This window comes from Pieris brassicae, chromosome 3, assembly GCF_905147105.1.
Source record: "Pieris brassicae chromosome 3, ilPieBrab1.1, whole genome shotgun sequence".
Classification (NCBI taxonomy): Eukaryota; Metazoa; Arthropoda; class Insecta; order Lepidoptera; family Pieridae; genus Pieris; species Pieris brassicae.
The window spans coordinates 22,129,282-22,156,758 of NC_059667.1; the positions used below are offsets into that span (position 1 = coordinate 22,129,282).

General features: G+C 33.7%; 1 protein-coding gene across 1 annotated transcript in view; it reads right to left on the reverse strand.

Annotated features, from left to right (window-relative positions):
- Nucleotides 1-27,477, reverse strand: part of LOC123706806 — a 90,115-nt gene that overhangs the window by 18,539 nt on the left and 44,099 nt on the right. The window lies entirely within an intron of this gene.

Consider the following 27,477-nt stretch of genomic DNA (forward strand, 5'->3'; position numbering starts at 1 on the left):
TGCACAGTGAGGTCCTATTTATACTCCGACTTTATTGCATTGTAAGTAGTATATCGTAAAATCACTTGATAAACGATACGAACTACGCACAGATAATTATCGTATTTTCATCATTCAAAGTAATCTACGCCAGACACGTAATAAATTAATTATAAAGTTTATTTTCATTTTAACGCGGGCGGACTAACTTTCAACCGCCATTTCATGATTGTCAAGTGTCACATTGACAATTCACTAGAATTTAACTTAAAGATAGTTTTAGAAATCTAAAAATAACAAATGACAGATTTATGTTTATTAAGTTGACAAATGTTATAAACTAACTAATTAGTATAATATAAACTATAAATGAAATATAAAGTATATTTTCATATGTTTCGAGAGCGGACTAATTTTGAATCGCAATTTCTTGCATATGTCACTTGTCAGTCAGAGTTCGCAAAACATTTTAACTCTCACTACAATTTAAGTTAATGTATTGGTGATATTTATCAGAAATCTTAGAATAATGAATAAATATTATAATATATTTATGTTGTTAATTTCACGAAGGATATTTTAGTATAATATGTAATGTTGCAATCCTTTAGAGGTAATTTATATTGAGTAATTTGGTCTATAAAATCAAGTGGAATTTAGTCATATATATACATTGTACACTTTCAATTTAAATATTCAACTATTGTACAGTACAGTGTAAATTGCCTTTGGTAAAAAAGAACAAATTTTTACAAATGTCAATTCTCAGGTTGTCTTTAGTATGTGAAATAGACCACAGATTAGTAATTAGTCGACGGATCAAAAATAACAGAATTGTTTATTACGTTATGTACCAATTTTACGTCAGTTCATTTTGTATTATGAAGTGTTCAGGTAAAATAAAACTCTAGTAAAAAATATTGTTAAGCAACAATTACTAAGCTAGTTACTATACAGTGTTTTATCAACTTAACGACTCCCGCGCAATTATGCGTCCAACAAAACACGTAATTTATATCCGACCTTCCACAACGTAGAAAGCATATAAAAACTTTACAGCTACCCCATCGACCTTTAACTCGTCTGATTTTTAATGCTCACATTATTATAGACCAGGAGCTGCTGACACTTTAAATGTCTTTACCAATACAAAACATCTTTACGTTTTTTAACATAACTGACAAAATCCAATAATGGGTTACTTATTATTATTGTTATTTTTTGTAATTAATTTAGGTACCGTTATACTAAGTCAAATTGTTTCGGAAACACTTTAATGGGCAGCTGGTTCCTCATAGTGTCCTCAAGTCAGTTCTCAGTAAAATAACGGATCGTACCAATTCTTAAAAGGCCGACAACGCACTGGCGAGCCTTATGGCAATGTCCATGGCCGCCGGTATCACTTAAAATCCGATGGATGACAAAAAATAATAATAATAATAAAAACCTAAAAACTAAAAGCAAGCTCTTGATCTAAAAACCCTATTAATAAATTCTAAGTAAGCCTCACCTCGGCTCGACGTTGAATAATAATAACGAAAATTATAACTTTGAATTCTTTGAAATTATTATTAAGTTTTGCATTGTTTAAAAATTTACTGGATTTTATCAGTTTTGAGTATCCGTCGTAGCTTAAGGCTGTGGTATAAATTAGATCGAAGGTTTGATTCTCGGTGAAGCAATCTTTGTTTTGAGGACATCATTTTAAAGTTGATTATTCAAAATTCAACTCTCTTATAAGAAATTTCTTAAAACAGATGCGATTTACAAAATATTGTGTTTGGATTACCAAAATATTTACAGCAGTTTAAGTCTTTGTAACATTTTCTTGTCATAATATTAGTTGAATTTGTTTAATAAATAAAGATAACATTATATATGTAATTAACATTAAAATGTATTACACTTGAATCGAAGACTCATCGCTTTAAAGACATAAGATATTTATACAGATAATTGTAAAGAACTGGCGCCATTCAATGAATCTTAATTTATTCTATTGTCCGGTAGATGTCGCTAAAACAAACGCGTAACAAAAAGCACAGACGCATAGCGCGGTTATTGCCACGACGCGATGTGCAGAGAAAAAATCACTCCACTCTTACTGATACAGTGTACTTTAATAATAGAGACTTTAGCAATTAAAATATGTTGCCGCTAAAATTATTGTCAATAGATTGCGGACAGTGTGGGAGCTTTAATGACTAGTAGTCATTTTGTTTATTCACAATACTTATACATTTTTATATCACCAAAATAATCACTATCGAACGAAAAAGACAGTAACAATGTTGTTAACGTAACAAAAAGGTCGTTTAGCCACGACGTCCTATCTGACGACAGTTCTCTTTCGCACAGACTACTACAAATTTTTAAGGTTTGCAGTAGTCTGTGCAAAGCAGACACTTTTCATAACTACGAAAGATGTAAACATTTTTCTCGCGTGTAGTATCCCAACCTTTTAGTTTGAAACTGGCATAAAGTCAAAACTATTGCCATAATATTAAAAAAAAGATGACAAATCAATAACAATGTTTTAACCTTAACCTTTTTTATCGCTAGTATTATGCTAGCTACTCTGTGAGGACAATCTTTGTAACAAAAAGTCCCCGGGACGACCTCCAAGGACACCCGCCTTGTATGGGCTGTCATGGCGAGTCTTTCTTAAGACACCTTGAAGACATTTCAAATAGTTTTATTTTGATTGACATAGAAGCATAAATAAACTTGAAAACCAATGCAAGAGGAAATGCTACCAGCATAGGTAAACTTTTAAACCTATTTTAGTTTTCTATTTAACCATTTTAATTATTATTAGAAGACGATTTTATTAAGTTATAAAAAAACGGGAAATCCCCCGCTTAAATTGTCAATTGTCATTGATGCAGAAATTAATTCATGGCCTGGATTCCAATACCAAGAAAAGATATATGCTTAACCACTAGTATGCATATCGATATTATCAGAAAGACTATCGACTTTGTTTTATTTATATTAAACTAATATGAATACTTAGCCTACTCTTTTAGTAGCTACATTTATAACGTAATATGGAATATTTTGCTATGGAATACAGTATGGGTACAGTTCGCTGCTCAGAAAAAACCTAAGTATTAAATAAAAAACTATTTTTTTGAAATTTATCTATCATTAAAACCATCTTCAGAGTTCAGGGAATAAAAAGAATATGATCGTTTCTTCTCGGTATTTGAGCATAGCAACATATTTTGCAATTAAATTAAATTTGTTTATATAGATTAAACAGTTTAATAATGTAAAGTATTGCCAGATTGTCTTTATCTTTTGTACTGCGCATTAAGTTGCATAACGTTCCGTGCGAGTGCTCAGGCGCAGGTGTTTATAACTATTGTGTTATGACAATTGCACATTATGTCATAGCATAGTATTCTAGATCTAGATATTTCAAGGTTTGAGTCGTATGCAAATAAGAATTTTATTGCCTACAAGATTTCATGACCTAACATTTAATTGTAAGGTTACAGCACGGCATCTAGACGGTGTTTTATGAGTTCCCAGTATTGGGACCCTGAAGAAAAAATAAAGCTATCAAAAACATTACTTGTAAGTTGTGACATCCATGTAACACCAAGTCGGTCAATTTATTCAGTTCCTACTTAAACTTTGTCTTAAGTTATTTGCGTAATAATTGGCTAACGACAGCTTATTTAATTAACATAATAAATAAAAATTATAAGGGATGCAACGGGCGGCCTTATCACTAACAAACGATCTCCACCAGGCAAACCCTAGTAAGGGAAAAATACTAAAAGAGAAATTTGATGGTAAAGTGCAAATAGTGCAAAAGAGTGCACAACCAAAGTTTAAAAATATTAATAAAACTAACTAAAAACTAAAAAGCATATCACGCATTTACGATAGGAAATGGTTAAGAAATGTTTCCGCAGAGTTTTAAAAGATGTTAGGGAGGTAGCCAATCGTATGAAGTTGGGCAGCCTATTCTACAACTTATGATCCTAAAAGATTATAGTGACCACATTGAATATTATACCTCTTATTTGTTTTAAATAAATACATTAACTTTGAAATATACAGTCTTTATACAATCCCTGCTTAGTAAATTCAAGTTCAGGCTAGTAATTTTATTCACAACGAAGTTCGGGAGTGGAAAATAGCCTCATGCTTCGAGAAAAGGATACTTCAGCCGGACCGATTTTTTTGCTCGACTTTACGGGAGCATTATCCGTGCACCCGGGCAACCGTCCACATTAATAAGAATGCATTTTAATGTGTAACATTTGGGAAACCTTCGAAGATTACCTGTGTCAGTGTTAACAGTTGCACTGTTACATCGCTGTAGCGGTTATAAACGCGAAATTACGTTATTGTCATAACCCGACATTACCAGTGCTGAATTCTGTAATACATTTTTGAGAATGTTATTTAAAAAATAATGTATTATGACTTAGTACACAGGAGGCCTACATCTCCGTTCTCCGTTTCCATTCAAGGATGTGATACGCTTTTCTCTTTTCTTTTATCATTTGGGTTCGGAAATACCAGGAATTACCAATACTTTAAAAAGATAAAGAGCAGATTGTAGCTTTCTGTGTCCTCAAGCCAGAAGAATTAAACGAAGACAAGAGAACCAAAATATAAAAATGATATACGATATTTTATAACAAAGAGTGTAGAAACGTTTACCACAGACTATAGATATAAAAAAGGATTGTTTAATTGCTGCTAGATTATATTTCATTATTGTAATCAAGATGCGGGCTCTTCATAACGATTTAGTCAAATACAACCCTTCTAACTGAATGTTAGTGACGCTTTTCGTAATGCACATGGTGTATACTGCTTTGTGGGATACAAAATCTTACTTGACAAGAGAATCTTTCGAAGAAGTTCTTTAACCATTGACGCAAATAAAAAAGCTATTGAAAGCTGTCGTGTGTCGTAAATAGGTTTATTTCACGTAAGAATTATTAGAAATATTTACATATTTTTTTGTATAAATAGGTAACTGTGCTTTATGTTTATGTTTGAATGTGTATTCCGTTTTTGGCTTTTGCTTATAATGTAATTGTTTAAATATTGTATAATTAGTAGCTGGGCGAATACTAATAAGAAAATAAATGAATAAATAATACTATATTTAATAATTTAATATTAAAAAATCAGTGGCGCTACAACTTTTTTAGGTCTGGGCCTCAGATTAATGTGTACGTTTCATGATTGTCAATATAATAAGTACCAAGTAAGTTATCATCTGTGGCTGACACACGCCGTCGACTTTTAGGGTCTACATTTCGTCACGATGTTTTCCTTCAACGTTCTAGCGCATGTTAAATGCGTTCATTGGTGCATAGTGGGTGATCGAACCTACGACCTCAGGGATGAGAGTCGCGCCAATACTGCGCTATTAATATATACCAACGTCAAAACTTAGGTATTGCAGTAACGATATATCCACTACGTAGATTATAAAATTTTATGTAATTTTTGAGACTAAGTTTCACGCGAATCTAAAAATAACATCATTAAAAGGTATTTTTTAGCCAATCTGGGATGTGATTGCTTGGCTCCTTAAATTTAATGACATGCATAAGGTCAAATACAAAAATGTATTTTTTTTAGTTTGTTGTGATATGTTTTTACGTATTTAATAGTAAATTGAATTTGTACTGTGCTGTGTTAGGTGTTTTTGATGTTTTCTCTACTTTAAGTTAATATTTACATATTATATATATATTAATTATTAAGCAATAATAAAAAAAGAACATAAAATAAACATGGGATTATAAATCTTCAGGTGATTTGCAGTCCAATAAAACGAAAAAGATTCTACTAAGTTAACTGTATATATTTAATATCTAACCACAGAAACGTAAATCAGCGTACCTTGGTTGAGTGCAGGTAGCTCAAAACTGGAGCTATTATTTGCCAAGAGCCTTATTTTAGCAAACTAACTGTAACTGCACGGTACACGAACAATTTTCATACTTTTATGTTCTTAAAATATAAAAGAGCAGACTAATTTAACTCACTGTCAAGTTAGCTCTGATATGATTTGTACTTATGACACTTTTACAAATGTTTAAAAAGGGATGGGAAGGAACTATCCTTAACCTAGGGAAGAAGCAACGCACTCGCGAGCACTGAGAGTGTCTATGAGCGGAGGTATCACTTCAACATCAGTAGAGTCTCCTGCCTCTTTGCCCCCTGTTATATTAAAAAAAAAACAACAGCTCTGAGACGATTTGAACTGATGACGGAATTGTACAAAGGTCACAACTTCGGCAGTGTCAATCAACAAAAAAAGCTTATTGTATCACTCCACACGGGTTTTCTGTGTGACAGTTGTATTTCCCTTGAAGCTCATGGCACTTCTACGTCAAAGCAACCATCAATGACTGTTAAACCATTGGCATTATATCAACCGTATCAAAGAACAGGCAACTACTGGAATACTTATTCATGTATAGTGTTCAATCCCTTTTAAATTATCCTAGGTGTCTTAGCTGGTCTATCTCCCAGTGCTAGATCTAGGCATGCGCTGATAAGTCGGCGCGTGCGCACAATCCAAGGCGATCTTTCAAAGCGGGTCGTTGACTTCACAACCGGATATTGGTCGTGCCTTACTAGATTTTGTAAATTAGAATACCTAGTTTAGTTTATCTACTTTGTACTAATTTTTTTTACCATGATTAAATTAAGTTTCTAAAGCGAGAACTTAAGTAAGCAAATTATTACCCAGGACTGTATATCTATAAAAATATAAAACATTTAGATTTTTTTTTACATATACCCAGGGACAAGCGGTTTTTGGCGCACCACCACTCGGTTGAACCAAGCAATTCGACTTAGGATCTTTCAAGCAAATAGTGAATTCATAAAAGGCCCGGCAACGCACTTGCGAGCCTCCTGAGAATGTGAGTGTGCATGGGTGGCTTTATCACATAACATCAGGTGATTCTCCTGCCTGTTCGCTAAATAAAAAAAACATAATAAACAGAACAGTGCTGGTCCAGTAGCTTCAGCTTGCGACTCTCGTTTCGTCTACGGCTGTGCATCCATAGAGTTTCTGTCCATGTGCACGTTAAACATTCACTTGTACGATAAAGGAAAAGATCGTAAAGAAAACATGCCTCACAACCAAAACCTTCACGGCGTGTCAGGTCATCACATGTAGAAAAGTAAATGCACGAAGCAGACACACAAATCGGAGGTCCAAACCTGACAGGTTGTAGCGCAATTGGTTTCTCTATTGGCAAAAGCGGTGTTACGTAGTTTCACTTGGATATGAAGAGTCTTTATTTTCCATATACAGTGTAAACTATATAATAACATTGAAGGGCCTGTGAATTTAATGGCGTTGTCTAGAGAGAAGACTAACGTATAGGTAATCCACGACTCCTACTTATTGGTCATGGTCAACAACAGTGTACACGTGACAAAAGAACGAATTACTTAGAAAGTTCGTATGTATGATGCCGACAGTGGAGTTTATTGCGGACTAGGATAATTTTAGCAAATTAAAAAGTACTTTATTACTCAATTGTTGGCGTTATTGAGAGTTAGCGTAATGCTATATAGAGTATCATTGTATGCACGACATGCTAAATAAACCAAAGCCAATCGATTTTGACGCTTTAGAGAGTTTGTCGTTAAATCGATTAATTATTTAAAGACACCAGTTTGTTGACTTTATATTAAGCAAAGTATTTATGATAGATTATAACTGTTAAGCTTATAAAGACTAGATTCTGGTCGAATATAGAAGAAAACCATATAGAATAAAAGAAAATGTGTTTCTACGCAGAGTTTATAAGATTAGTATCGTTTCATGATATAATTTACCGTTTTTACGTCTACGGAATACTTGGTTAAAAGTTTATAAATGCTTGGACGCTTAACAAAATGAATCTTACTAATTAAGACACACAAAAGCTCTCACTATTTGTCAACAGAGATAATTTAATTAGCAGTGCGTGCGTGGGCCCTTACGCAATGTATAAAGAAAAAGGTTACAAGTGGTTTAACTAACATAATCTATACAAATATTACAAAGTGGAAAGATTTGTATTTATGCTTTTTTTAATGCGCTTACGCAGCCCCCCGCTGTGTCGAGCTTGACCCGGGGACTGGGGCACTGAAAGCCCTGCTATACAGACGGGTAGCGAGTCCATAACCACTAAAAACACCTCAGCCCTCAAGATGAAACCAAGGGATGCTACATGATGCTATATTATACCAGAACTAATGTTTCTTTTCCTTTCGTAAATATTTGAAACTTTTTGTATGTATTATGTATTGCTTCTTTGGCTATATGTTTAGGTTTTTGTTGTATATAATTTAGCTGTATATAGCTTCCCAATTTAGAAGAATTTAAATTCTTGTCTCTCTTAAATCTGTGAACTAATCAAATCCCGTCTGAACGAATTTCTTTGTTTTGTTTCTATTAATACGGAGGACCAGCTGAAAGACAGCCAGAAGTGAAGGGCAGGTAGCGGTGGAGCATGTTGCTCCTAGGAGAAGTAAGTACTTTTATTTCACCATGCCTACAGCTGATTGAGGACAAATCTTTTACAATATTAAATAACTATAAATTACTTAAAGATGTCATGTGGAACATGATGGTTGCAGCGCTTACAAACATTTTGTGAAACAAAAAACTTGGCGATTAAAAAGAGTGGCGGAGAGTTTATTGGCAGTTCTTCTCTTCAGTTCTACGTCCTTGATTTGAGAATTGGCAGTAAATGTAAAATTAGAAGCGTTTAATGTGTATTTCTTTATTGACGTTCATAAGTGTAACATTGTGCTACCCAATTTTTAATTTTTTGCAAGATTTTAGAATATATTCTGGTTAAAGCTATATTGGTGAAAAACTATCAAACAAATCGACATATCATTGGAGCATTCACAATCGCCGTTGCCATCACATAAATAACGATTATACAACAGCCTGCGCCCACGGGCGGGTCAAAATTGTGATAATAATTTGAATTTAACCAAGAAGCGTACTTATCACGACACTAGAACATCGAACTTTCTATAAGGGTTACAACATACCGACTTATATGGTTTGCTTTTCATTCCATAAGGTGTGGCCTTTAGTCGATAGTGAGTGGCCAATTTAAATGCTAAAACTACAGAGTTCGATTCATGTTTAAAATAAAAACCTTTGGAAAAACATTAAAAACCACAAAGCACAAATGAAATACACTAATACTTTTTATAATGAACGAGCAGTGTTCACCTTGCACTTGGCAGTGCCTTGGGACTTCCTTGAGGTCATAGGTTCCCGGCTAAGCACCAAATTCTTTATGCATATAACACTCGCTTGTACGGTGAACCATCGTAAGGAATCATGCCTCAAACCCAAAAAGTCGACGGCCTCTCTTGATCTACTTGCCTATTATAAAAAAAATGATTACGAAATGGTACAGAAATCCAAGACCAAACATAAAAGAGCCACTGTTTTTTTATACATACTTTCTTACATTCTCGTATTAACATCATTTGGCTTGTAAAAAATAACTTCAAATATTGAATCTTTTTTTAATAGAGCCAAATATTTTTGAAAATCTATAGTCTATGCCCTAATCATGCAGTCTGAGCCTCTAAATTGTATAACCTGCCAATAGACGGATAAACCAAAGTTCCAATTTCGAATTTGAACCGTTACGCAAGATGGCGGCTGTTATCTGTCAAATGGTGTATCTTACGAGCATTGTACCCGCCCTACATATTTATGTTGTTGAATAAAGGAATTTATTCGACGATGTTTAGTAAACCGGACTCCGAATAAATTTCTATGTTTATACATTACTAGTATCAGATTTATTACATAACAATGTATCATAAAGAAAAAGGACAAAGTGACACCTGGGAAGAAAAAATAAAATGGATAGTCGGAGAGGATTAGAAAATGATGGCAAGGATGAGAGACAATTGAAACAATTTGGAAGTGTTCCGGAGGTCGAGTACTAATGTTAAACATTATGACATGGACTTAATATAAGCCTTATTATGTATAACTGGAATACAGGTTTTTTTAAAATTTATTTTACCTAAAGATGAAGAAACCTGACTTACATCATCTTGTATACATAATATAAATATATAAGCTTCAAAATGCAGACCAACGCTGAGTGCGTGCTCAATTGTGTTCTTGAAAAGCTAAAAATTACAGTAGAAAAAGTACACTACAGAAGAAAATTAGATGGACATGACGCTTAAGTATCTGGGGTAAAAGATTTTTTTTTTGTTTTGAAATCGCTTGGACAATTTAGAGCATTTATTTCAGAATTGATAAATCAGGTATATAAATCAGCTCGAATGTAATTCCCCATGCCCCAACGATTCAACGTTTCTAGAATGTCATCACAAGCTAGATCATAGAAGCTACACGATCTATATTTCATTACATAACTAATATCGAGACTTACACGCACGACTGCGCGCGAGTTTCACAATTATTTCGACATTTTTCAAACAAATGAAAATTAATGATCGTAGATTTACGATCTGAAGACTACGATTCCATTGTATTCTATGCATAAAGCTGATTAAATAAAAAAAATACTTAAAAATAGGAAACTTATTAATGTTTTTTATAATTGCAACCAAATCTCCTAAAAATTTATTCAGTCTTCAATTTATGTTTTAAGCAGTTGTACCGGATAGTATCAACGTATGTTGTGATACAATAAAGTAATATAAAAATATCATATATAATAAAATATCACATACTACAATGTAGGCAGTTCAATGTTTCTGTACAAACAATAAAAACACAGATTTGATAAGCCAGTAGGCATTGGCAGAAGTAATTAAGTAATGGATTATTTCTGTAATCAGCTTTTCATTGTTAAAATACATGTGGAAACAAAATATAACTTACAAACGGCGGAAAACAATATTTATCAGATTGAAGTCTAAACCGTTTCCGATGACATCGTTTAGAACAACCATACTGTTTATATTGACAAAAACAAAGGTCCCAGCTGAATTCTATTCTAGTAGGTACTTACTTAATAATAACGTCAACGGCTGATCGTCCAAAATTGACTTATAAATTTAATTCATAGTTAAAATAACGATGTAATAGAAATAAGTGTGCCTAATCTTGATAAGTTGAGTGTCAATTTACAAGCAGGCAATTAGCGGGCGCTAGATTACCTAGATCGACCTGTTAGTGGTCTGGGCTAATTACTAGGGTCACATGGGTTGGGAAGATGTGCGATACGTGCTATAATAATACACAGGCAAACCCTTGGAGATACTCTTGTTTTGTTATATATTTTTCGGGCTGACTGGCTAAAATGTGTTGATAAATTTAAAGATACCTTATTTTCATTATATTAATTTGATAGTGAACATGATTGGAAGTACCAGGAAACAAGAAGGTATGAAATGGTCAACAGAATCTTTGCACCAATACCAAACACGCAACAATAACTATTGTTCGTCTAGACGCACACGTCTTTTTTGTTGTGTTCGTTCTAACAAAATACTATCCTACGGTGAGGGAAAGTATAAATCGTGTGATAAAAAAATTACTAACGATATATATTATCTGGGTCACATTGAATCCGTTTTGTTAAAATAATTTCACATAAACAATAGTTCTATCATCAATCTACGATCTAATGTAGGCGTTCGGTGTTATGTAACTTAGAATATGACACACTTTTACGATGTTTCTGTCATAAACGGCCATTAATTATTGTAATTGTTTTGAGTTGTAACCTGGAATGTCTCTCGCATAAGAGCGTTTTTTCTTGAACAACATATCTTCAATAGAGGTATATCTAGTAGATTATCTAAATTCTATGTTGTATGTTTTTATGTAATAGGAGGCAAACGGGCAGAAGGCTCATCTGATGTTAAGTGATACCGCCCATGGACACTTACTCACTCGTGCACGCTGAAAAGCACGCGAAACGTCGGAAATTTTTTTTAGAATTATGTAAATAATTATAAGTTTTTAATAATAATACATAGCTTCAATCCGTTCAAAAAGTGTTTTTCTTAATGTGTAAAAGATATTTTAACAAAAGACAATACTAAGAAATGTTTTGTATGTCAGATGTTTCATCTTTTTTATTTCTGCCACATGGTCATTCTATCGTACGAATCGCCTAACCAATAGCCAGTTTATTAAATATTGTTACAAACGCTACTGCAATATCTTTCAGGCCGCTAGTTAAACAGCGCTGTTTAGTTAAGAGGCTAGACTGTTAATTGAACGGCTTATCAAGATAGTTGGCTGCGACATATATCTGAATTGACAAGTGAAAAAAAACTTATCTCCAGGACAAGTTCGTAATCATTTTCACGTAATTTTAGTCCCAATATTTGTAAATATTGTCGTACAAGATAAGATATGGCGAAGGTATAGAAATCTAACATAGAAAGTTTGCTGATAACATGCGATAAACGTTCTTACCACAATTTATTCGAGCAGAAAATAAATTATCTATCTATCTATATTTGGATCTTAAGAACAATTATGTTAGCCTAGTAGTTTTGCTACTCTTCTGGTTATATTTAAAGGTCTGGATGAACCAATCGATTGATCGAAACCCAAGAAAAACATCGTAATGAAGCGAGTATGAGAATACTTATTTTTAGACCTGGTCCTGTCATTTCAATGCCTGCCTAGTCGTTTTTAAATAGACCACAGGGAAAACTGGCAGGAGGCTCTCCTGTTGTTAAGTGATATCCGCCCCCCATGGACACTCAATGCCAGACGATTCACTAGTGCTTTTGTCTTGAAGGATCCCTAAGGTCAGAAATACTTAAACATCTTCGGATTGCTATTGTTAAGTATAGGTTGGTTTGAAAGTGATAATTACGAAATCACAAATTACTATACGAATGACAACTGCTGGAAATAATACCAATGTACATATCAACAGACGAACAAAACAACATGCTTTTAAGGGGTCCAAATTTTGTGGCCCTAACATATTTATGACATTTTTAACAACCCACCGAACATATACAGAAATTCGGGATTAGTTTATCAATCGTTTGCTCCTATCTAGATGGACAGCTGGTTATGACCTTCGTCGTAATACAGGTGGATTTTTTATATTCTGCCGCGTCCGATGATGAAACTCAGCTGCAGGTAATCCGAACAACCCTCCTGCACACTCCCAGATGGAAGTACTTTAAAATGTAACGAACAATTTTAAATAACGCCCAGATTTTCTGCATCAGCTAATATAACGTACTGAGACACCTAAGCAGGTCTTCATAAATGTAGATCTCTATCTATTATATGATATAAAGAACCAGCTCGACCACGTCAGCGTCACAAAGTAATATGTGAAACTTTTTGTGTCGGATTCACCGAGATCAAGAACTAATTTTAATAAAGTAATATAAATTTAAAAAAAAACGAGTTCACTACAATTTATATGTTATGGTCTGCGTGGTCTAGACTCTGTGGTATGCCCTGAAATCCTCTGTAACTATTTAACTAACTGTCTCATAGCTAATTAGTGATTAGTTAAATGTGGAAAGTACCGTATGTCAACTTAATTGTCAGGATAATTAGACATATTGTGACAATTATTTCCATATTTTTGGGACGTCTCACATAATAATTTATTTGCATTGTTCCATTTTTATCTAAGTAACTAGCTTTATGTCTTATGTAGATTTGCACTTGTTGCAAAACGTTATGTAATATAATTTTTTTACTCACATTGGTGGCCTGGAAGAGTTCGGTTGAAAGCGATAAGGTCACCAATAGCCCTCATTTTTATGTAATTATTTTCATTGTATTGTATTCTTAAATTCTTGCAAATTATTAATAAATACATAATACTTGACTTAGGATTTTCTATATTGTTTTTTTTTGATATTCTAGTAAGGCGATCTAAAATAATATATGGAATTCAAAAAATATATATAAAATAATAGAGATAATGTTTGGAAGACTGGTAACGAAGTGGTTATGGGTGCCACAATTAAGAAATGTTTTAATAGCGAAGGACCAAACACAAGTAAAGGCCGACAACGAACATGTGAGCCTACTGGCAATGTGAGTATTCATGTCTCGTTTCACGTATTCCCCCCAAAACTTATCTGCCATACGGATATTACAGTTTTGAAAATAGCTCGCCACCGTTCCTATCATAGCCATGTCCGTAAATAGAGTTAATACACGAGAAAATTTGACCCAAGATCGTTATCTTTAATTAAGCGAAAATCTTGGTCACTCTAAGGGCCACACTGGAATCTCGTCTATTGCGGTACCATTTTTGTGCAACGTGTCGTACTCAGTACTATATTAGGACCCGTTTTCCTTAACTGTTGTGTAAACTCTGCCTCGCTGAGCTTTCACTTGTTTTGTTTCAATACTCCTCGCGTTTTATAAGGCCCTGGTACTTTTTCAAAATTGGCACGGTATTTTGGCAATCTTGAAGGCCAAATAAATATTTTTTAGAATAATAATAACTAAATTAAATAAATTATCATTTACGTTTATTTATTTATCTTTTAAGTGATTAATTGTATAACTTTGTATTCGTCTATGGTTTATAAGTTATGGTTTCTTTTAACATGAACGAAAAGTAGGCCTAAATGATGTTGTTAATGATACGGCTTGTTTCATTAAATAAAAATGAATTGTCCTCCTAGGCATATTATCTATTCCACCTAGTACCTAGATAGGGACATACAAAATAAACAGTGCCAAGTGAAAACGCCCGGATGTATTTTTATCTAACTCGTTCACTTTTATCTCCGTTCTTTTGCAATTTAAAATACAACTACTTTGCGATGTTTAAAATGTTTGTAGCACACAAATTATCGTTAGTTGTATAACTTACCTGTTACGTCCGAGAATAATTAAACAGGTTACAGACAATTTTAATAACCAGTTATATAACGTTTTAATGAAAATATGTCTATGGCCTGGCAAAGGGCAAAATGATAAGCTAGGCCAGCTGGAGTTTATTTTAAATAGAACATTTAACTCAAATTTAAATAACTAAACTCACCACATCCTGAATAAAACGCCTTTATGGTATATAAATTGATCCACACAAGCTTTAGTCGTCGAACAAAAAAACGCTTTGTTTTAAGTAAAACAATCAACGAATCGTAACAATTACGGTTGGTATTTCCGATATGCGGGATTCGCCTTCGAGTTACGTGTCTTCACCCAGTACTTTGGTTTTGAAATGACAACAATATCATAAGTGGAATGGAGCTCATTGCTTGGAATTTCTACTTGATGGCTCCAGGCACTTGTTCGGTTAAGTGGGGAGTTATTTGTACTGGATAGGACACTGACAATTATACCTTTTTATATAAAAATATATCAAAGCCTATAAGCATACACCATTAGCGAAGTTGCGAGGTCGATATTGAAATATTATACTGAGAGTACTTTGTATTCATGATCAACATTACGATCTAGCTTACTAAAGACCAATAAAAAATGAAGTCTAACCTAATTTACTAATAAGGATAAAATAAGAAATTGTTCAATAACACTTCTTACAGTTAAAACAAAAGATCTGAGAATAAATTAAAAAAACAATTATGAGGTAAAATGACAATTCATTAAATTTAAATATTTTTGTACAGAAATCAACGAAAACGAAACTTAATTAATCAAATAACCAAATTTTCAAGAGAATAAAAAAAATGGTAGTAAATAGGTAGAACTTGAAACGGGTAATTTAAGATCTTCAGGGCAGGTAAAACAAATAGAAGAATTCAATACATAATAAACAGCTCAAATATAAGAATCTTTCCTTCAACTTCGATTTTGTTCCCTTTCCAATAGAGTCTCTTGGGCCGTAGGGTTCACGAGCACAGGCGCTAATTAATGAATTAACTTGGCACCTGGTATATGATGTCAGACCTAATGCTTTCCTCGCTCAAGGAATAAGAATCACAATACAGCAAGGAAATGCTGCCAGCGTTAAACACTGCCACAGTGATAAAACTTTTTCAATTTGTTTTTCTTTTTATTAATTACTATGTAGGTAAAGAAAATTGTGCCTATTGTATATTTATGATTACTAATAGATAATGTCGTTTTAATACAGTAATATTATATATTTAAATTCAATCCAGTGAAGCATATCTGTGTCGGATCGAGACAGCGTAGTTTCAATTGTCGTTATCGACGTAGCGGTCCAGGGTTCGATGGCCCTCGATATGAGATCTATCCATCTGCATCACACCATGACTGGATGATTTTAAAGGCCAGATTATATGAAATAAATCTCACCATTTCCTTATAAGGAAGTCCTGTTGCCTAAACCATTTAAAAATAACTCTGATTATATTCGTTAATGTTATTTTAAGTAGCGTTCAATACAGTTGAACCTATATAACTCGATTATTTTTTTTTATATAGAACAGTGTGCAAACGGGTAGGTGGCTCACCTAGTAAGTGATACCGCCCCGCCCATGGACACTTTCAATGCCAGAGGGCTCGCGAGTGACTTTTTTTGAAGCACCCTAAGTCGAATTGGTTCGGAAATACTTCAGTCGGCAGCTGGTTCCAGAAAGTCGTAATACGGGTGTAATTTCGTATTCTGCCTCGTCCGATGAAGAAACTCAGCTGCAGGTATATAAATCTTCTGACAACTCCTCTCATCTCAAGGAAGACGTAAATTTTTTTGGAGGATTTTGACGTAACGTAAGGTACGATTTTTTTGACGAATTTTTAATTAGGAGGGGTGAAATAAAAGATTGCTGTTTGAGATACACAGTCCAATTAATTTTTTTGAATTATAAACGGTAAAAAGACTTGAAAGGCTCATTGATTATTTTGATTAATTTGGGTCTTGGCTTGAACGGAAGAAATTATTGTGTTCAGTGTCGGAGGTTTCGACTTAACAGATTCTATTGTACAGTAATAACTAAAGCGTCAAAAAGCGTTTTACTAATTCCAAATTATGTGTTTAAATGCTTTATGTAAAACACAAAATATATATATTTAAAGAAAACACAATAAATTTAAATATAGTGACAAAACTACATTGATTATAATCATACGAGTTTGTAATACATGTGTCCAAATACATTTGAGGACACTGTAATGTCTTAGATCCAGAAAGTTGACAGTGTGTCACAGGCTGATGCTGACACATCACGAAAAAGATAAAATAACTGAGGGTTTCAATGGACACGAGAACACAAACTGTGTTATATGTATTTTTGCTGCTCATAAAAATGTATATACATACAAGGCTGACTTTTAAGTAATTCAGTCAACGTCACGTCTGAATGTTTTGTATTAGCATTCAGTATTCACCAGGTGTTCTTTAAGCAGCATCCGTACCGATCAGATGTTAATAAACCTTTACAGAATTAAATATGTTAGAAAGTCCTAACGTAGTAGCCAACTCCGCCATAATCTGTATACAGTTAACGAATAAGTGAAAATCACACTTAAATCGTGTTTTCTCTCGTATTCGAAATTTAAGCTATTTGTCTTTTATCTATGTATTTATTTTAGCTAGAGCAGTGCTGGCCTAGTCCTTTTAGTGCCATGGAGCGTCAACGCGCTGCTAGTTTTGAAAAATGACATCGCTCGTTTTGACAGCAAATATGTAGTATTCAATATCTGTGTTTTTTTTATTATCATAGTATAAAATCTCCTGAAGAGAATGTTGCTTTTGATGTGAAACATCTAGGGAATGCAATCCCGACTCGAGATCCCGTGGGATTAGAAATATCAATCCAGCGGGATCCCGAAATTTTCGGTATCTCGTATAGTTTAAAAAAATAATTCACGTGACTGAATACGATGAAAACGGCATTGTTGTGATAGTGTATATATGTAAATAAAATATTATTTGAAAGAAAACAAAAGCCTTTATCCTTTAACAATACGAACTAAACAACTAACAATTTTAATTACATGAACATAATCAAAACAAAAGTAGGTATAGCTCAAGTAGATTAAAATTGGTGATTTTGAAAGTAACTTCCAAAAAAAGAGTATCTTCTAAAGTGTCTCAAGATGTCTATCTGCTAACCGGCATCTAATGTCCATTGCAATGTACCCTATGTAATGTGCAATGTCGCGTGAAGCGTCCCGAGCTGATGTGTGTAGAATCGCTGACCATTGCAGCCCAATCCCGTCAATCCCGAACGGGATCTCGTCATATTATGCTTCGGGATTGATCCCAAAAAATTACACAGGATCTCGCGAGATTCGAGCGCGGAACAACAATAGATGCTGTATTTATTAGATATCTTGATAATGTTATGTCAAATACTTTTGTAACATACTTCAGTTACCATCGACCAATTGTCACAGTAATACCGTCCTCAGAGGCAACATCGAATATAACTATTACCGAAGTTACTGATTAAACGAATTAAGTAGTCACGATTTGAAATAAATTCGTAAATTTTTGTATTTAATGAATTTATTCAATAAATAGAAATCGTAATATTTTATTTTATCATTAAGACATATTTAGTTCCTATCACAATATGTTCTTTTCTGCATATTACTTTTACAAAAGAATGTCGATGTTTCACATCTGCCAGGCGTCCCGTGACGGCTCACAATTTTTTTTAAATATTTATGTATTGTAACGGGAATTGTGAACATTTCTCTTGTTCCTATAAAAATGCATGCAATATTTTGGTAAAACTTGTATGGCACTAAAACGGCTAGTGGCTTAAGGTCAAATATGAGGTCTTAGCTTCGATTACCGACTGCCTCAATGCACTTTTATTAGCGTATCGGAAAAGGAAAACATTGACAGGAAATTTGTGCCTAAGACTGCAAAAAGTCGACGGTATTCTTCACAGTTCACAGACTACACTTCACTACCTATTAAATTGACAAATGATCACGAAGCAAACACAGAAACCTAAGGCCCAGACATAAAAAAAGATTTACCTTATTCGAAATGTAATATTGTTTATTACGAAACAGGTCAAAGCTCGCTTTCATTAAGTTTGACACAAGAATCAGACTTTATAATAAAATACTCTTAAGTATTATAAAGAGAAACCAAGATTATAAATATACATTTATGATATATGTTGGGTGTGGCAGAGAGAGAATGAGAGTGGAATAAATGCCGTGTAAATGAGAGCGTTAAGAAGTAAGTGCGGTGTAACATTGTGTGATGGGATGAGTCATAGTGATACGTTATCAGTCAGACATAGTGAGAAAGATATTAAAGGGAAAGCTTAGGTGGTTTGGTCATGTAGAAGGGAACAAGAAGTGGTTATCAAGTGGGCAACACAACAACACAACACAAGCGTGGATTTTTGAAGTGAAACTTCTTTGTCGGCGTTGGAAAAAAATGGCCGTCACATTTTTCGGTTACGCGTCACATTTTTCCGTTACTCGCCATCTTTTTCTTGTCCCTACCACGGTTGATTCGAAGTGATTCGAAGCCGTTAATAACAAAATATATAATAACGACAAAAATGATAGTAATAATTCTATTACCATTAATGAAATTCTGTAATAATCTTAGTAATACGGTAAAATGAAATAATTGTATTATTTGTATCCTAGTCTATGATAATAAAAGCCTTTTATTAAACTTTATCTAATTTAGCTTTATTTCACCAATCTGTAAAGTTGCATATAGTAGATCATTATTCGAAAAATAAGGTCATAAATAATTTACACTTCTTACGTGTGTACACTAGTACATGCACACTTTTTTTTTTACAGAACAGGGGGCAAACGGACAGGAGGCTCACCTGATGTAAGTGATACATGGACACTGGACACTCAATTGCAGAAGGCTCGCGAGTGCGTTGCCGGCCTTTTAAAAACTGGTATGGTGAACTCGGGTTGGGTAGGCCTTGTCGTACCTAAACCAGGTAGTACTAGAGAAAGGACAATTTTAAAGTGCCCATAACCCACGAGCATGCATGGTCAATGTCATTATGAGGTATGTCAGAACCGTAGCAAGTGGAGATCCATTGTCTGTGCCAACCCCTACGGGGAAAAGGCGTGACGATATAAATAAATAAAATGTATCTGTTTTTGTTTTCTTATTTATTTTATCTTTAGTGATTATATACTGTGGTGGTGTTACTGTACCATCAGTTAAATTCTATAGTTTAACAAATAAATCTAAACACTTTTTGTAAATAACTTTCGAGTTGATGCAACACGCCCTAAGCACGTCATAAGGTGGTCACGCTCTGAATGGTGTGACATTGGGCGTTGTCATAAATGAAGAAACACAAAGATTTATTTACGATTAATATCAATGTCAGAATTAAACATTTATGCAAGGTTAACGATTATGATGAATATTACGTACTGTTATTATTATTTTGTATTTATCTTACGTCAAATTATACCGAATATTTATTTATTTATTTTATTTAATTATCACATACACATACATAAAGATATTTGTAAGTATTATCTAAAAACGATTACGAAGCAACAACAACAAAAAATGTGTTTCGCGCGTTTTTACTTTTTACAGAAACTTTTTTTCCCGCGCGCGTTGTTTGACAGCCAGTAACTTTTTCATACAAGTTCATGTTCGATCTCTTTGGTTAATATTAAGTAATGCTATAAGATAAAACTACTTTTAATCTATGGAATAAAAAGCCATAGAGTATATTTGCAGGAAATCAACAAGAACTTTTTAAATGATATTTAATACAGATACAGACAACTATGACTAAGACCATAGATAAAGTATGCCGGATACAAACATGGAAGTCAAAATTATCTCTTCATTGCGTCTGTGACAGTTCTAAGCGTGTGCATGTTACTTGTAATCTAACAATTAACAAATTAGCATAGAATGGTTGCTTTCTACTTACGAAAGACTTTAATTGTCGAGTATCAGTTTAAATGTTATGTGATGGTGGTCTAATAAACATTTATAATATAATACAAAGCCGAAAGTATACTACTATTTAACTATATATTTTTCACAATAGCAATATTATATAAATTACATTTTAAAGCGAAATAAAGCTTATTAATTTATTCTTAAACTTACGTTATTGTTATAATTAACCAAGAACTTTATAAGCCTTTGATTTCTTTTATAGTACAGGCCACAAACGGGCAGGTTATCTGATATTAAGTAAGTATATTGCCCATGAACACCTTATTAGGCTCGCGAATGTGTATTGAGCTCTTTAAGAATTGATACACCACGCTACGATTCATGTTTGATACATAACATTTATTACTAACGAAACTCACACACAGAAACACATAATAATAATAAAAAGTAAAATAACAAAAAAAAATTGGTAAAAGAAGGAATAAGGTACATTTTAAGTGTATCTGTATGTGTTGTGTTCCACAGTGGTGGTCATTCTGCCAGAGATAAACAGTAAGTTTGCGCCTTAGACGCAAATAAAGGAATAATTATAATTAAAAAAAAAATGTGTGTGTGTGTCAGCTACGACGCACGATTGGAGTTTACTCCTTACGAACGATAATTATGATATATATCGAATAGAAAAAAAGGGTAAATGAACGTATCTGCTAAAATGATAACAGAAACAAACATATATCTGTAATTATTCGGATTATTTATATTACTTAAATAAAGCGTATTACATAAAGTATGTTACAAAATAATATAAATAATAATAATAACAATAATAATTGTGTTCAATTTATACAAATCCAATTTTAGAGAGAGAATGAGTTCAATCCTACAGATATATATGTTTGTCTCTTTCTACGTAACGCCTCAACTTTTCGTGTTACACTTGATTTTACTCCTCATAAAATTTCCGTACCGGGCCTTATAACTCAAATCGTTTCTTAAGGAGTAAACTCCAAATATATATTAGTATATATATATATAACAGTATAAGTAAAGAAGTATTGCTAAAACATTCTCATCGTCCTTAGAGTACGAGTTAGTAACAAATATATACATATATATTCCGAGTATATATAACGACTATTCCTTATAAAAAATACTTCGCCTAGAACTTACACGTTCCCATCGTTTCAAAGATATAAAAATACATATTATCTTGAAATTTATTAACTTATCGGTAGCTTTGATGTTTATTTATCGCGCACTTAGAGGAAAAATATATTTTACTTTTGTTTATTTTTATATCATTACGGTATTAACGGCTTAGTCGGCAAGAGCGTCCAGCTCCAAAGGCGGGGGAATATATATATATATATATGTAGCAGCTTATTAACTTAATAAGTCTTTCAATTAACAGTCTAGCCTCTTAACCAAACAACGCCGTTTAACTAGCGGCCTGAAACGGCCTTTCGTTAAATAATGAATACGGGAATAAAATTGTTAATATTTGAATGGAATCCAATAAACACTACTCACAGACACACACACACATACACAGACATGATATTACTTAAAATGTCTTTAATTTTTTACAAAAAAAAAACTGTAAAAGTCAATTCCAATAGTGTCAGTTATTCTTACAAAAATATAAACATTTCGGTTTAATTAGTAATAAAGTGTTGTAATTTTGTGAAAAAACAAGTCAATAAAAATTGCCTTGTTATATGTATATATAAATATATTATTATATACATATAACATATTATATTAACTTAATTTTGTATGAAAATAATTATTTTATTGATTTCGATATCCGAATTCCTGGTAGTAATCTTTAAATTATGTAAACTTTAAAGATTGCAGTTTTATGGCCGGAAGCTGGGAAAGTCCTGCTTCCGGTGCGTCGCATTTCCGCTAAATTAAAAAAAATATAATCATTCTGAATCGTGCTCTTTCATGTGTGATTAACTCTTTAATTTCTCACGACTGCTGTTCAGTCACCAGCTCATGAGTTGTCAGGCCTCTCATCCTTGAGGTGGTAGAATCGATCCCCAGCTGTGCAGCAAAGGACTTTCATTCTATGTGTGCACTTAGCAGTAGTTAAGGGTGAAGGAGAACGTCTTGTGGAAATGTTGCATTAGACTCAGAACTGTCAACAGCGTGTGTCAAAAACAGGTTGATCACCTACTTGCCTATAAGAGAAATGATCATGAAACAGATATAGAAAGCTGAGGCCCAGGCCTAATAAGGTTGTAGCGCCATTTGTTTATTGTATATTTTGTCCTTATCACACTAATCAATCTCCATATAAGTGCGACAAAACCGTAAATATTTATGTAACTAGCGGTGTTAATATGTAAAAACGAAAGTGGTATACACGCTTTCATTAGCAATAAAACGCTTGTTAAATTATATTGCTATATAAAATTATATTGCAGAATAACTATGAAATGTAAAACTAACCGAAATATGCCTAGATAGATAGGATTTAAATATTAATGAAGTTTATATCCTACCAATGTTGCGTATCTTTGACGGCGTCAAAGTAGCAGAGGATAAACGGGCAGGAGACTCACCTGATGATAAGTTACGCTCTTTTCTTTAAGTGGAATTGGTTCGGAAATACTTCAGTGGTTCCACATAAGTGGTGCGCACCAGAATGTCTTAAGAGACGCTCAGTTGTGAAAGTGAAAGGACGTCGATGTGATACAGCAGCAGATATTAATACGAACAACTCCTCTGAACGTGGTGGTTGCGGTTGAAGGTGCAGAGAGGCCCAACATCTCTACGCCACGCCAAGGGATCAAGCCGTACCGAATGTTGAATATGGTCAAGAATTATACTGTTCATTCCCTGTTCATGATTGTATTCACTCTTTAATCTATGAATCGGATATGGGAAAACTGAGATCAATCTTTTGTTTTTGGTTATTTAATAAAAAATAAAACAATCGTGGATGTTGCCGATCGCCTAGGAGTCTGGAAAATAAGCCCTAATTTAAGCACTAATTGCTTATAAATAGCATATATTAATGTAAATGTGATAGTATGTATATGTTTACTTAGATTACGAAATGACTGACAATAGCCCTAGTATGGGACAAGACACTGAGAAATTCCCACTAAAAGAATACAATGGTGAATAAAAATTGATTGAATAATGTCCTACTTCTTTTGAATATGAAACAAAGGACGCTTGGTACTAGGCGTTGTTTCTATGTATTGTGTTTACGTAGCTTACCAAGATACGTTAAAATCCCTTGCATTCATTCATAATAAAAAATAAATCAATGGCGCTACAACATTTTCATGTCTTGGCCTCAGATTTTTGTATCTGTTTCATGATTATTTGTTAAACTAATGTGCAAGTAGGTGATCAGCCTTCTGTGCCTGACGTACCCCGTCGTCTTTTTGGGTCTGAGGCAAGCCGGTTTCCTCGCGATGTTCTCCTTCACCGTTCAATGTGAAATGTGCACATAGAAAGAAAATCCATTGGTGCACAGCCGGTGATCGAACCTACGACCTCAGGGATGAGAGTCACACGCTGAAGCCACTAGGCCAACACTGCTCTAGCATTCATTAATAATAGTGTTTATAAATACCGCGCGCATAATGTAAATAAAAGAAGTGTTTTATTGTTATATTTATACATACACAATAATATTCGATATAATTCATAAAATTTTCTTTCACAGGCATTTCCTTGTCTTGTACCATACCATGTGGAGATTCTTGACCTCCCTCCCCATGTAATCCAATCCATCAAATAGTAAAACGATTCGTGACCAACCCCGGTGTCTCTTTATACCTAAAACTTACCATTAAATATATTGTATAGTACTGGAAAGTCGAAAATAATATTACCAACGCGTTATTCAATCCCCGCCCCGCATCGTAACGTTTTACAAGAGGACCCCCCCCCCCCCCCCCCCAATTTGTTACGTAATATTTAACGCATACTGATACAAGACCATACATACAAAATACCATAAAATGATGGTAATTTTGGATATTTATAAAATGGATAGTGTTAGAAATACATAAGAACAAACAAGAAGACGTCACAAAGAGTGTTTAGAAGTTGAGATGAACAGGCTCACTTTGCGAGGAGCTGACAAGTGGAACTATGATAAGCTGACAGTACAAGAGATGAGAAAACGATATAAAACGTTACACGGCAAGGTTTGGCAGAAGGGTCTGGAGGCAACATTTGTCACGATTGGCCATCCAACATGATTTCGAATCATTGCTCTCACTCCAGTATAAAATAATATACTAAGAAAACTGTAAAGTTGTTATATTCAACTAAGCGTTTTCTAAGGCAGTTTTTGCCGCGCACCACCACTATATGGAACCAGCTGCCCACTGAAGTATTTCCGAACCAATTCGACTTAGGGTCCTTCAAGAAAAGAACGTACCAATTCTTGAAAGGCCGGCAACGCACTTGCGAGCCTTCTGGCAGTGTGAGTGTCCATGGTCGGCGCTATCGCTTCACATCAGGTGAGCCTCTGCCCGTTTGCCTGCTATTACATAAAAATAAAAAATATATTCAGTATTGTCTATTGCTGTTTTTATATCTTAATATATATTCTTCTGTCACGATTTTTGTCCGCGATGGACTACTAAACTACTTCACCGATTTTAAATTAAATTGGCACACCGTGAGCAGTCTGGTCCAACTTAAGAGATAGGATAGCTTAGATCTTTAACTATAGTCGCAATTTTATTTTATTGCAAATTATTTGTCTATAAGTAATTGACAGTCACAATTATCTGTTAACTCCAAAAGATTCTAACAGATGTCGATACTTTTCGACTGAATTGAGTAAGTAATCAATAGATGGCACTGCTATGGTAAACCGACAAACGTGTCATATAAGCTACAATTCAATATCATGATTATCACGTGTTATTGAGGCTAAAGTATAAATTAAATTTATTTTGTACTAAACGAAAAACCGTGAAATTCAATTATTTCTACTTTTTTTAATTTTTGGTGTTAGCATAGCCAACCACGTATTACTTAGACCGAAGTGTAAATCAAATTCAAATTATAGTGACGATAATACAGTGAAATTATGCTTTCGTGTCACGGTATTAAGGCTAAATAAAAACCACATTAAGAAGAAACGAAGTTCGCAGGGGCAGCTAGTTTATTTATAGATATATTCGCGTAAGGATTCCATTAAAAAATAATTCAAACGACTGTATAATATATAACTTCATTACGGATCAATTAACGTGTAAAAGATAAATATGTTTTACTAATAAATTACGTAGATACACGCCGTGAATATATTTTCATTAAAACTGATGTAATTAAAAGTAGTGACATACTATTATCGTTATTTTTCCCTTGTAATAAGATTGGTTAAAAGTTTAAATCAATAGTTGATGGACACAGTTCAATAATATAAAACATATGATTCTTTATAGAACAGCTTCTTTGCTGAACAGCTGAAACGCAAATTTAAGCCAAATGTTAAAATATAGCGAGATTTTTTTCCAGATCTCTAAATTTGCGTTACCGACACTTCCGTATATTTCAGACGTAATACGAGACCTAGTGAAAATGTTTATCTATGGCCGTAGATAAACATCTTCTTGATCTAGAAATATTTGCACGCACAGACTATGTCGATAATATCTGACGTCTCAAGTTATGGCGTACAGTTACATACACATAACGTTGAACTTGTGTCAAATGGGATTTATTACATATTCAATTCGAATGACATTATTATATTTTAGATAGATAGTTTTCGTGAGAAAAAAGAGAAGCAAGACGATAAAACCGAAGACAAAAAACCAGTGGCGCGGCTTCTTGAATAACCCTTATAGATAAGGGGGAATATGTCTGTGTGTGTGTGCCTGACACATGTCGTCGACTTTTTGGGTCTAAACCAACATTTTCTCACGGCGCTTTCCTTCACCGTTCGATGTTAAATGCGCATATAGATAGAAAGTCTAGTGGTGCATAGCTGGGGATCGAATCTACGACTTCAAAGATCGTCGTATACTAAGTTCAGAGCAACATTAATATCTGAATTACAAAGGATCACAGTTTAATATAATTTATATCTTGCTGATCAGCTGTTAAAGTTTCAAAGCAAGCTGTGTCGCTAGACGCTTATTAAATTGTTGTATTAAAGATTAACTCGTTCAAATATTGTTACTAAATAAACACATATCACATATAGTTTTAGTGCTTATATTGTAATGACATAGTTCCCAGCATCACCCACTATAATTTTTGGATAAACTTACACAATAATTTTATTAAACGCGTTTTCTACTGATTTGTATGTATATTTTAAACTGCTCAAAGCGAACACACAGAGACAATTTCAATACATAATAAACTGCTCAAATATAAGAATCTTTCATCCAACTTCGATTATGTTTCCTTTGGAGTAGAGACTCTTGGGCTGTGGAGTTCAAGTGCATAGGCCCTATTAAAGATTTATGTATATCTTTATATAGATGGTAGATGGTACTGGTGACTCCAGAGGTGGTGCTTTCCTGGCTCAACAAATAAGTATCGCAATACAACGAGGAAATACGGCCAACGCTAAAGGAACACTACCACAGGGACCGAACCTTTTAAAATTTGTTTTAAATTTCTATATATTCATTTATAATAATAATTAATTTTACCACTCTAAATTTACATTTACAGCCAATAGATGAAATATTGATAACGTAATTCATTTAATGTATTATCGTAGTCTTGTTTTTAA